The sequence below is a fragment of the Ambystoma mexicanum genome, chromosome 7q, assembly GCF_040938575.1.
Source record: "Ambystoma mexicanum isolate Mex_15411 chromosome 7q, UKY_AmexF1_1, whole genome shotgun sequence".
Lineage (NCBI taxonomy): Eukaryota > Metazoa > Chordata > Amphibia > Caudata > Ambystomatidae > Ambystoma > Ambystoma mexicanum.
This window is the reverse complement of record NC_090941.1, coordinates 658,189,045-658,202,334: the sequence shown is the minus strand read 5'-3', so window position 1 is coordinate 658,202,334 and position 13,290 is coordinate 658,189,045.

The following is a 13,290-nucleotide window of genomic DNA, read 5'->3' as shown; positions in this document are numbered from 1 at the left end:
ACTGACAGGGAGGGCAAGAAAGTGAATGCCCTTGCAAAGAAAGTTTTCTCCTCTGGGAGCATGGCTTTAAAGGCCACTAATGTTTCCTGTGGCTTTGTGAAATATTAGTTTGGACTGTGGAAAACAGTTGAGCATGCAGCTCAATACGTCCATGAAGGAGTTGCGGGACCGTTTCTTGCAACTGGTGGATGACTGGAGGGATGTGGCCAGGCGGTCTTTGCAAATGGGCCTGGACATGGCAGACTGTGTTTGGCCGAGCAATGGGTTCCGCTATGGTCCTTGAGAGGCAGGCCTATCTGTGCTCCTCGGGATTCTCCCCCAATGTCGAGAATAAATTGTTGGACCTGGGTTTTGATGGGGAGAATCTCTTCGGCCCAAAGGCTGACTCCTTGGAGAAATTCAAGGAGCCCAAGCTTGCCGCAAAGTCGCTAGGCCTAGCTGCACAACAGCTTGCCAAAACTTCCTTTAGTTTTGCATCGAGGGGAAGAGGCTGCACGTGCAATATCCCCTACGGCAGGAAGGATCAGCTCCCATAAGCCAGCAGGGGCAGAGGCATTTCTTGTGCCCCTGAAAGGGGCAGAAGGGCCTCCAGAGGTCAGCAGCAGTGGCTAGAGCAGCTCTGTCCTCAAAGCTGCTTTGATTTCCCTTTCCACAACTCACTAGTTGGAGGACGGCTGTCCGAGCATTGGCTCCAGTGGCAGAAGATTACCTCCATTGCCTGGGTCCTGCAGCTCATGCGGTGGGGTTATTGTCTGCCTTTCTTATGAAAACTTCCAGACAGACCCCCACCACCTCCTTGCCAGCCGGAACAGGAGTCGATGAAGAACTGTGAAGGATGCTGTGGAAGAGGTACCCACCAAGCAGAGAGGGTTGGGCTGGTATTCCCAGTATTTCCAGGTGCCCAAAATGGAGGAGAACTCCATCCCTTCTTGGACCTCAGGGCCTTGAACAAGTTCTTGAGAAAACACACATCCAGGATGGTTACGTTGAGAGATTCGCCATGCTCTTTAGTTGCAGGACTGGTTGGTGTCCATAGATCTTCAGGACGCTTACTTTCATGTGCTGATACATCAATAGCGCAGGAGGTTCCTGAGGTTCCTCCTAGGGGACAAGCACTATCAGTTCAAGGTGCTTCCCTTTGGGTTGACCTCTGCTCCGAGTGTCTTCACCAAGCTCATGGCGGTAGTCGCAGCTCACCTCAGGAGATCCGGTGCCCACGTATTCCCGTACCTGGACAACTGGCTGATATGGGGGAGGTCGGCGGAGCAGGTCTTGTCCCATCTCTGGAACACCTGCTCACTACTCCACAGGGTGGCCTTCTCCCTGAACTTGCAGAAGTCCCACATAACAGCAGCTCAAAAGCTCCAGTTCATGGGGGCAGTCCTGGACACCCAGGCCGGGAAGGCTTTCCCACCCAGGGAGACAGTAGCCAGCATTGCCCAGATGCTATATCTTTTCCAGAACCACGACACCTTACCAGCGGCTTCCTCTGCCTCTTAGCCCTCATGGCCTCCTATATTCTTCTAGTGCCAGAGGCCAGGCCGGCAATGAGATCGTTAAAGTGGCTCCTGTGAGGTCAGTAGTCATTGTACCTCGGAATCTTGAAGGACGTCCTCCCTTTCCAGGTCCTTGGTCAACAGCCTATCTTGGTGGGCCAGTAGCATCAATTTGCTTACAGGGGAACCCTTCTGTTGTGCGCCATGAGGTTAGCCCCCTGATGGCTTTTGCTGAGTCTGAAGGGGAAGCATGTCCTGATCTTGACAGACAGTACAGTGGCCATTCATTACCTGAACAAGCAGGGTGGAATGCACGCCCTCCCCCTCTGCAAAGAGGCGATGCAGCTATGGTTCTTGCTATTGGAGAACCAGATCTCGGTCTCAGTAGTTCATCTGGCGGGGACAGAGAACAGTTGGATGCTCTGAGCATGCAGACCATGGTCTCACATGTGTGGGAAGTGTGCCAGGAAGTCCTCTCTGGGGTACCCCAGTGGTGGATTGGTTTGCCACAGAGCCCAGCAGGAAGTGCAAACAGTTTTGCTGGAGGAAATTCCCCGCGGACGGTGCGGTAGGGTACACATTTTTTTGTGGACTAGATCTTCCCTCTCCACTACACCTTCCCTCTTATTCCTGTCAATCAATGGGTTCTCTGGAGGTTGAGGAGGTTTCGAGCAATCTTGATCACCCTCGATTGGGTGAGGAGGACATGGTACTCGGCCCTTCTGGACTTGACTGTCTGCACACCTCTCTGGTTGCCGCACCGCCTGGATCTCCTAACCCAGTCGGAAGGTTGGGTGCTCGACCCAAAAAAACGGAATCTCTCAACCTACATGCGGGGCTATTGAGAGGATTATATATGACTGGGACCTTTCTGAGGTTGTGCTCAAGGTGTTGCTGGCTGCACACAGACCATCTACAAGATCTCTGTACACATGCAGGTGGAGAGGATTTGAGGCGTGGTGCAGGGAACGGGAGATTAACCCTATCTCTTGCCCCACCACTACAATGATGGAATTTCTTCTGTCACTGGCCTCTTCTTCAGGTCACCACAGTCAAAGGATACTTGGCCGCGTTGTCTGTGTTCAAAAGGTCTCCGGATCAAGGCTTGTTCTTCAAAATCCCAGTTATGGCCCAATTCCTGAAGGGCTTTGTAAATAAGTTTCCACCCATCTCTTTTGTTCCTGATTGGGATTTGAACCTGGATCTCGCCTTCCTCATGGCATCTCTTTTTGAACCGTTCCATTCTTGTTCCTTGCGGCTGCTGTCACTGAAAACAGCCTTTCTGGTGGCCATTACTTCGGCTAGACAGGTCAGCGAGTTGCAGGCCCTTTGTTGCAAACCACCATTTTTGTTTTTTCTGTGAAAATGTATCTCTTAAACCGAGACCCAGGTTCTTGCTATGGTGTTATCAGAATTCCATCTTTCAATGGATTGCTTTTCTCCTGCAGATTCCTCATCTTGATCGATATCGATCATCCAGCTCTGCTGCTTGGAAAATCTATAACAGGGGGCGTAGTAGACTTAGACTCTGCTGTCGATCCGTCTTATGCGGTGGTCCATCGTCCACTCCAGCAGTGATGTCAGGCACCATATATTTATTTCATTTTTTTGTCTTGGTTTATTAAAACCTTTACAAATTCACTTATTTAACATTAAACACCAATTATATACACAATAATACTTACAATTTTCCTTCATTTTTACATATCTAAAATCCTTAATTCATATAAAGATATATCTTATCCTTATGTTGTTCATTCATTTACAACCTTAATTCACTTTCAGAACTTCAAAACCAGCACTGAGTTTGACAAGCGGTTCATATCAGTATTCTTACTCCAAACTGCATACATTTTTTAGAAAAGCAATTGTTCTTATTTTTAGCACCATCGATTTCCCATGTAACATCTCATACCACAGTAATTCAGTATTTACACATGATTTATCTACAACAAACTGTTCAAAATATTCTAATTGCTTTCCCATGAGAGACGGGCATTTTAGTAGTAGATTAAATAATGTTTCATTTACTCCTTGTATCATACAATGTTTACAATATTTAAATTCTTCTGCATCAGGAAACGGTACATTTTTTATCTCTTAGGTATTTAGCACATTAGTTCTAAATCTCATCGTGCAGTTGCGAATCGTACGAGAAGGGTATTTAAGTAAATATGGTTCCGCCTTTGGCTCCCATTTCCAATATGATACAACATTCATGTATAATTTCAAATTTATTAGAGAGGCATTATTTTCAAGCCAATCAAAGGCCTTTAATATCTTTTTTATTTTCAGAGGCTTTTCTATCAACATGCTTAAGGATAGTCCGCAACTGCACATATATTTTTCAACTGATGTCTTAAGTTCCCTTGAAAATGTTCCTATGTCATTAAACATCCTATTATACAGCAATTTAGGTCACTTAACATACATTTCCTCCATAAACCCGCCTTTTTCCACTTCATATAACTTTCAAGTGAATATAAGCCAAGATCATATCTTAGAGCTTCAAATGGTAGACATTTGGGTACAAAGAATAGAACATTCCTCCATATCATACTTTCAACAATCTTTAAGTAATATGATAGTGCATCAGGGACAAATTCTAAGCCATATGTTTTTCTGGGTATTATTTTTTTTTAGTAGAATTCCAGGCAGTGCAGTATAGTGTATTTCCCATATTTCCTTTCTACTATCCTTAGCTGCTTGGCTGAATCCATGGCATTTGTTTTAAACAGTGTTTTATAAAAATTATTTGTTGGCATATTTGAAAATACAAAACCAAGATACTTCAACTTTTTTTGTGATTTGATTTTAATTCCTTCGCAATACCATGAGTATCCCTGTGTGACCTTAGTACTTCTCCCTATATTTATAATCAATGTTTTTTCAGCATTTATTGTGAGTTTCAGTTTCTTAATAAAGTCCTCAAAGGCACCTATTGGTCTTTGCAGCTCTATTTCAGTTGTATCAAACAACAAAAAATCATCCGCATAAATGCACCATTGCAAATAAACTTTTCCCATTTTCGGGCGGGGGGGGGCAAACGTTTCTCTTCTAGCTCAATGCCTGCTGAAGATGCATATAGATTGAACAAGATAGAGCCAGTGCACATCCCCGTTTCAATCCATTAGCAACCTTTATTTCCGATGTCTTTAAGCCTATATTACTCATTCTTACACATATCCTAGTATCTGAGTATAAACAAACCAGAATATTTAGCAAGTCGTTGTCAATGCCGAACTCCATCAATCTCCTCCAGAGTAGGGGCCTGTCTACCCTATCAAAAGCGAAAGAGAGGTCCATTGATGCAATATATAGAGGTCTCCTACTTTTAGTTCTGGGTGTACCTTGCAATTGCATCAATAACATACCTCCCGCATCAGTACTTATACCTTTCCTAAAGCCTATCTGCCTTATATCCAATAAGCTGTTATCTTCAATCCATTTTAGCAATCTATCCGAAACTATGGAGGAGAATATTTTTGCCTCAACGTTCATTAAGGCGATTGGTCGATAATTCCCAGGACACAATCTATTTCCTTTCTTAAATATAGGTATAACATATGATAGTAACCATGCTTTCGGTAGCCTCTCTTTATGTAATACATCATCAAATAATATATGAAGTATATTCGCCCATAACACCTTATTGTTTTTTTTTATCATAAAAGAGAGGTTATTTGGTACTGGGGTATTTGAGGCTTTAGCTTTTGTTATATATTTCTGAATATTTGTGGCAGACACATCAAGAGTCCACCCTGTGGCGATTAGCATCCCATTCAATATCCTCAGAATCTGATTCCCTATACAGATTTTCAAAATATTTTCTCCAATCCTCGTTAGCTATTGGATTAATTACCATCTGGATTTGGGTTTTCTCTGTGCTATTTATCAGAGCCAAAAACCATCTTGTCGTAGAGCTCCTCATAGATTGAAACAGAAGTTCAGCTTCATTTTGTTGTATGAGTTTCTGATGATTTTTTACCAATTTCTGTAGTACTGTTTACATTGTTTGATCTTCCTTCTTAGTGCATCATCATTCGAGAAGGCTTTTTTTAATTCACAAATTTGTCTATTCCTGGCGCATTTCTGTTTTTTTTTAATTGCTATATCATAATTATGCTTGTGATCTTTATGCATAGCTTTTTTCATCCTACCGGGCGTATGATATTCCTCTAACACTTTTTCAATAACTGTCATAATTGCCTATGGTGTATGCTTTAATTTTAGTCTCATAGGTCTGAGCATCATAAACAGTTAGCATCAGGTTATTAAACTTTTCAATTTTACCTGGATTCCATTTTATCTTCGAACCTCTGATATTTACCTCTATATTCACACTATACACATCACAATCATTCATTGTACTTTTTTTTCCACCAGGGTAGCACACAGGATAACATAGAATGATCACTTTGTTCCACCTCAGAAACAACAGTATATCCCATAGTTAATAATACAGACATGCCTACAAAAATATAGTCTAATATGGACTCTAGACCTCTAGCATGCCAAGTGGAATTCGTATTATGCATAATTTCAAGACCCCAGCTCTCCGCAAATCTTAGCCATAATCTTCCTCTGTTCTTTTTACTTTTCTGCAATAACTTTTCATCACTCTCCCCTAACAATGGGGTTAACATATCACTTTCGTTTAAGTGGCAATCAGCATTTAAATCACCAGCCAAGATAATTACACCTCCAGTTTTATAATCCTTCCATTCCCCCACTATGTTATCCATCATCATCATAACCTCTTCGAGATCATTATCAGATTTAACTAAAGCATTCCAGTAGATATTTATCAACATAACATCAATTACTCCTTCATCAACATGTATCTCCAATGTTACAATCAAAACAGTCCTCTAGTTGAACATCAGAGATTCTTCTCACTTTATTATCTTTTTTTATTGCAGTCACCACTCCTCCCTTTGGGCGACCCTTATTGCCTGTCTCTGTTTTTATGCATATGATCTCATACCCGTCCCATAAAAGGGATCCTGTTACCCACGTTTCCTGCAAAAATATTATGTCGTCATTTTGCATAGAATCACATAGCTTTTTGTCAGAAAGAAGGTGAGACCATCACCTAGTATTCCATGATAACAAGCCATAACACACTTTTGTGCTAAAGGGGTTTTCCCATAATCTTTAGTTGAGATATAGATTCTTTGAGTGACATTGCTAACTCCTGCATGTCTTTTAACAGACTGGTGTCGGTTCCATGAATCTCACGAGGCTCGTGTCTCTCTTCAGGTTCTGTATTCCTGATGGCACTAGGGTCGAGCCCAAAACAATCTTTCTCCCTTTTTTGATGGAACTCATATATATGAAATCCCTTTTTCTGCATTTTGGCAGCTTCTTTCAGGATCAGAGCTCTAACCAGAGGAGAGGGTATTACCATACACACAAAGTCAAACCTATACATATGTATAAAATCGACCAATTTAATATCTGTCGAGGAGATCAGATTTAAATCTGGGATCTCTGAAAATATGCTCAAAATAAATGGTCTATTTAATGGGTGGAATCCATCTTCAAATATATTACACATGATTTCACTATGCTCTTGCGGATAGATTGGTTTTCACGATTTCTAGTTTTTTCATTGGGATTTTGTTCACGTGTATTTCTTCCAAGTCCTTCACCACACACAAAGTCTACATTCCGAATACTATCTCTTCCCTCATCAGTCATACATTCATTCCTTGGTCTCTCATTTCCTATTACACCATTCTCCTTCGTACCAGTTGTGTTTATTTCAGGAGAATGCTGTTTCTTCCTCAGTATTTCCTTTACGATCTTTCTTATATCTAATTCAGAGTTCAAATTCTGACTATTCCCCTCTTTACTTTCATCAATCATGTGGCATGATTTATCTTGCCTCCAATCATTTCCTGCTGGTTCCGTTACCACCTTCAACGCTGTATTACTTTCACCGTTCATGTTACTAGTAGATTGCACTCCTTCACCCATTCTTTGTTCTTTTCTAATAATCTCTGAATATTCCTTAGAATCTTTAATTTTATTTATTAACCTCTCTTCATTCCGTCCATCAACATTCATCTCACTATTCATAGCCACAATGCCTTTGTCACAATTTTTATATCTTTTCAAGGCAGCTTACGTGTTAACACTCCAACATGACGCATTTGCAACCTTTGTTGATAAATCTGAGACCTTTGGTGCCTTTATTGGTACATCTGGTTTTGGACTATCTATATTCATGGGGGCGTTTGGATTTTTAAATATATCAAAGATATATTTCATTTATAATCCTATAGATTTCAGATTTGTGTCTATTCTTCCAGACATTTCCTTGTTTTTCATAGCCTCGGTTAGTGTATTCGGACCTTCAATATAGGTACATTGAGATGCTTTATCCTTTATCTGATCTTCCTTCAGACTCTCATGATTAGTATGTAGTGCCTCATTCACGAAGATGACATCATTCACCATTTTGTGTTTTTCATTTTCCCTTATGTTTGGATCTCTCAGGAATTTCCTAGACGAAGTTGTAAGCACTTTTTGCGCCTGTGCTTGCGCCTGGGCATTCTTTCTCCTTGTTTTTTTTCCGTTTTTTTAAAAAAAACTTTATGAAATCAGGCAAAAGAGGGTTTTTCTCATCACACACTAAATTTCTATCGTCCCTTTGGGGCGGAATATCTTTGAACGGCCCCCTAGGAGCTGCATCGAAGTCCTTTTTAGCAGCGCCTTCTGGAGCCTCACCATTATCTTTTGATTCCTCAAAAGTGCTTTTAAAAGCATTTCCCTGCATGTCGAAGTTGTTCTTAGTGGTTAGTGCTTTCATTTCCGTCATTCGCAACCATGTTTGGCAACATATATCAGGCATTGCAGTCAAAACCATAAATATTTCATTTGGCAACCTTGTGTGTTTGCGCAGTTCCTCCAACATCCCATTATTAACCATTGAACCACAACTGACTTCACACGATTGTTCCTGAGTTGTGCTTAATTTACCAATTTCATCATTCTGTTCCCTGTTTTCAAGATGCTGTGTTGAGCATAGTAACGATATCTCTCTCACCTGTGCCAAATATTGGCGGAGTATTCAAAAATGATTGCAACAAAGTAACAACCTTATCCATATTCGCCTCCCCCGCCCTGTCTGTACTAGGAGTATCCATTGGATGGTCATCGCAAAATAAAGATTGAGAAGGTTCCAGGACAATGGCCGCATTACCTACTTCCCCGCTATTTATGTTGCGTGTAGGTTGTAAAGAACACGTTTGCGCACATTCAAGCAATTCATCGTCAGTATCATTAGCCGCTTGTGGCGGCACCTCTGTCGCTTCTACAGAGCTCATTCTCCTGGTTTTCACGCCGACATGCAAAGAAAATGTGTCTTTCCTAATTATGCTTGATTTTTCATATCTCCGTTTCATCTCGGGAAACAATTTCTTTTGCCGTGTCTATTTCATGATTGTCCCTCAAAATGTACATGTATGTATTGCGTGCTAAAGCTTCTATTGACCACAGTATAAGAACTAAAAGATAAGAAAATCAGAAGAAAGCTTCCTACCAGTACCATGCACCAGCCCCCAGCCTAACAGGCGTAAAAGGCCACTTCTCGGGGCACTTCACATGGGCGCGCGCGTCCCTTTTTCAAACGCGCGATCAAGGGGCGTGGCCACTAGAAACAAATGGATAATATTGTGTTAAATGTAGTATATACGTTCCCTGATGAAATAAGGTGAAAGCAGTACTTAAATGTCCAAGTATTCAAAGTGCTGCACGTATTCCTACAGGTTCTTGACATGTTAGCAGGCACACATGTAACAATCCATAGTTAGCCACTCAGAGTCTCCCAGGCGTAACAGGCCACTTCTCAGGCCACTTCACATGGGCGCGCCAGGTGCCATATATATACCACGTCACTACGCCCCATGCTTCTGTTCCTTTTTTCTGCGTACTCAAACGCTGCATTGGGACCCCACTTGAGTATGCTCTGTTATCAGATGAAAATATTTCATTTTTGCCTCTGTTTTGCAACAGATCTCAGGTTTCAAGTGGTGCTCCAATTGTAAGGCCAAAATGTTGGTGACGGACCCAGACGATGTCTGTTTATGGTGTTTGGGTTCCACTCGCGACATGGAGGTCTGTGCATTGTGTGCCCAGATGCAACCCATGTCCCTGGAAACAGCGCTGGTAAGCTGGCCCTGGGCTGACCGTCGTCCAAATCCTGGCCCGGTCGGAGGCCAAGACTGAGGAGCCCACTCGTCACAACGAGGGCCAGCACCGCAAAAAAATGAAGAGGTCCAACTCCAGTCGCCATTCCTCTTCCTCACAGAAGAAACGATGCCACCATCAGCGGGAATCAGATTCTTCCTCAGAGCGAGGTAAGCACTCTAAAGGGCTGACTGTGATGCAGGAAATGCATTGGAGGGACAGTGCAGGTCAATGTGGGACTCCTGGCAGTGCAGCTCTTCCTCTTTTTGGTTGTGGTGAACAGACCCTTGGGACACTCTTATGGCACCCATGGATGGGGGTACAACCCTGTACCCCTAGAGTATGTTTTTGGGCACCACAGAGAAGGGTCTGGGCTGGTGGCAGCTCCATGCTGAATTTGACAGGTGCTCGGAGTATCCTCCAATTTGGGATACCCGGGCCCTGCCATTGGAATCAGTTGGTTCCTGATAGGAAACAAGATGGCCCCTGTGGCCCCTTGCTTTCTTTTGCCGGTTACCTTGTTTTCCCAAAGTCCCTTGCGCTTACTGGCTGTTGGGTGAAAGTTCCATATGTGGTATTATGGGGACGTCCAGGCCAGACTGGCTGGATCCTTCCCAGTGACCATCCCTTGGGGTGGGACCTGGGTTAATGGAGGTGTGACCAATATACATTTCATGTTATGGGTGTCTCGTTTCTAGTGTGTGACACAATAAATGAGACAGCCCTGCCCAAAACTAGTATGAATGCATTGTGGGCTTCTAAATGGCTTGGTACTTGTCCCAATCCACATTCCTTGCTGTGAGTGTCTGGATTGAGAAGAAAGGCCTGAATGCAATGTGAGCCTGATTAACTGCCTGCCTGCTGAATGCCCTTCTGAATGATTGGCTGCCTGAGCCTGGCTCAGCAGTGTGAATGAGAGACAAAACAGTATATCTGGGGACCTCTCTCTCACTGGAATTGTTCAGAAGCTGAATTCAAAACTTGATACTTGGCTTGAAGCCCAGCTGGAAGAAGAAGGCATTGCTGCTGCTTTCCTTCGACGCAATCCAAAAGCTGTCAAAAGCTGGCATGTCTCCAAGAACCGATCCAAGAGAGGACCTGGCTAGGAGACCTTCCCGAGCTACGAGTGAATATCGTGCACCAGCTAACCTTCACCAAGGCTCCCTGGAAGTCGGTCATCGAAAGGCTGCCGAACGGAGAATGGGACCGCCGATGAATCTGTAGCGAATCGCCAGGATGTCGAAGCCATCGACAACCGCCACCGTCGACCAAGGTTCGGAGGACCGGTGTAGCCTCATCGACTGGAGCCACAACACTCCATTGCATAAGACACTTAGAAATCAAGGACTCCCTTGCTCATCACCGTCGACCGCTTTGTCCCGCCGGAGAAAAGTCAAGGTCGTCAACAAACCGAGGAGAATCCACCGGTGGGTTCCCCGCCACCCAAAGTCCACAAAGACGCCGACGAAGATCTGAAAGCCAGCCGTGCTCGAGTCCCGATCGTCAACGCCAGTGCCAACGACTCGACGCCCTTGTTGGGCCTACGTTCTTCATTCAGTACTCTTTGCGGCAACAAACTCTTATCATCGAGGTGCACTGGCCTCATCTTCCAGGATGTCCACGAATGATCGTCGACTAGCACCGCAAGGACCGAAGCTGCTGCTTCAATGACATTGTTCACCTTTTCTTCAAGGAATCTCGATGATCCGTGGCTCCTGCCTTAAATGAGTTCACCCAAGAAGGATCCGTCTATGACTCATCGAAGAACTCTGCTAAACCAGGTACATTGGGGTGGTAGAATATTTTTAGAAGGAAACGAGACTCTGCTAAACAATATATGGACTGGGCTTGTTAATATGCTTTATTTCCAGTTTGCCCAGGTTGGGGGGGTCCTCACACAGAACTGTCTCTTGCGGTAGGGACCCAGTGTTCTGCCATTTGTTTAACCCAACTTGTCTTCCTCCTCATGTCTATTGTTGAATCCCTTTACTATTTGATGTGTATGCCATTGAGACAGTCAGCAGTTGGTGCAAGGATTCAAGAGTTAACTGTGGTACCACATAGACATTGTACATATTAACCATATTAGAATTGCCAGAGTACCAAGTGTGTTATTGATTTTGTATATATTCTCAACCTTATTTATATAAGGAACTGTTTTATCACTTACATAGTGTGTGGACATTCCTTTGTGAGGGCTGGGGGACTACACTATACTTAAGAACCAGCCTGCATCACCTCCTGAGAGCTAACCCTTGATGGTTCGTCCATTGCTACCAACAATAGAGAATCTTGGCTAGGATGCTCTCTGCTTCTACTCTGCCATATACAGGGCAGGAGTACAGATAACCCCCCCCAGTCTTTACACCGACCACCCGCGAAGAGTGGGATTCTTTTAAGAAGGAAATGCTCTAAATGTTTCGGCAACAGATGGCTGTTTGTCGGCTTCAGCGCCCGACCAGCAGGCCTTGGCAGTTAAAGAGGCGCTCAGCACCCCGACCCCACGCTTGCCAGGAAGTCAATGACTTCGGCACTGACTGACCCTTTGGGCCCCAAGAGGCGCGAAAATCACCCTCTACAAGCCTCTCCCATGGCGCCCCTCGTCTGTCGGTGCCATCAGTGCTGGTACCATTCCATCGGCCTCGTAAGGTTGCACTACAACCAGCTAAGCCCCCTGCCTCGCAGTCAAGCCACAGTGCGGAATGAAAAGCCCTCCACCTCGACCATCGACTTCGGCATCTTTCAACCGTTATCAAGGACAAATTATTTGACTCAATGCCGTCGATTTTCAGAACCGATCAGGCCGAGGAGTGCGAAGAGGTCGATCCCATCTTGGTGGGATCAGGCGGTGTCGACTATTTCGAGGACCAAGATAATTTGATGGCACCTGTTCAGAGCCTATAAGATGCCAGTGGTTTGGACACATCTCGAGAACTTGAGATGCAACAAAAACAGCCATACACTCACTCTCAAGTTTAGGGCATTAGTGGAGAAGGTGGATGACACCCTCAGGCTCAAGTTGTCCGCCAGTCCCCATCTTCCTTCCTTCCTTCTCCTGCAGGCCCGCAGGATCCACGTCAAATCTCCCTACAGACTGGTAAGGGAAAACAATGGACGCTATGGCCAAAACAGCAGCATGGATCTCAAGGCCACAAACGTAGCTTGCGGTTTCACTAAATTCTCCAACAGTTTATGGAAGGCTGTCGAGCATGCAGTAGAATATGTCCCAGAAGGTCTTATGCGGGACGGATTCATACAGCTGGTGGAGGATGGGATGGAAACACACCTGGATATTGCTGTGTTGGCCACTCCATGGGGTCAGCAGTAGTTATGAAAAGCCAGGCCTAATTGACAACTTCTGGTTTCTCCCCCAATGTACAAAACCGCCTTCTAGACATGCCTTTTGAGTGGGAGATGCTCTTCGGCCAGAAGGCGGATGGCTCTTTGAAAACATTTAAGGAGTCTAAAATTGCGGCTAAGTCGCTGGGTCTAGCTGCTGCACAGTCGACTAAGCCTGCCTTCAGCTTTGCCTCTAGAGGCAGAGGCTATGGGCGCTATGTGCCCTATGGCTGGAAAGTGCAACTCCCACAAGCCAGGC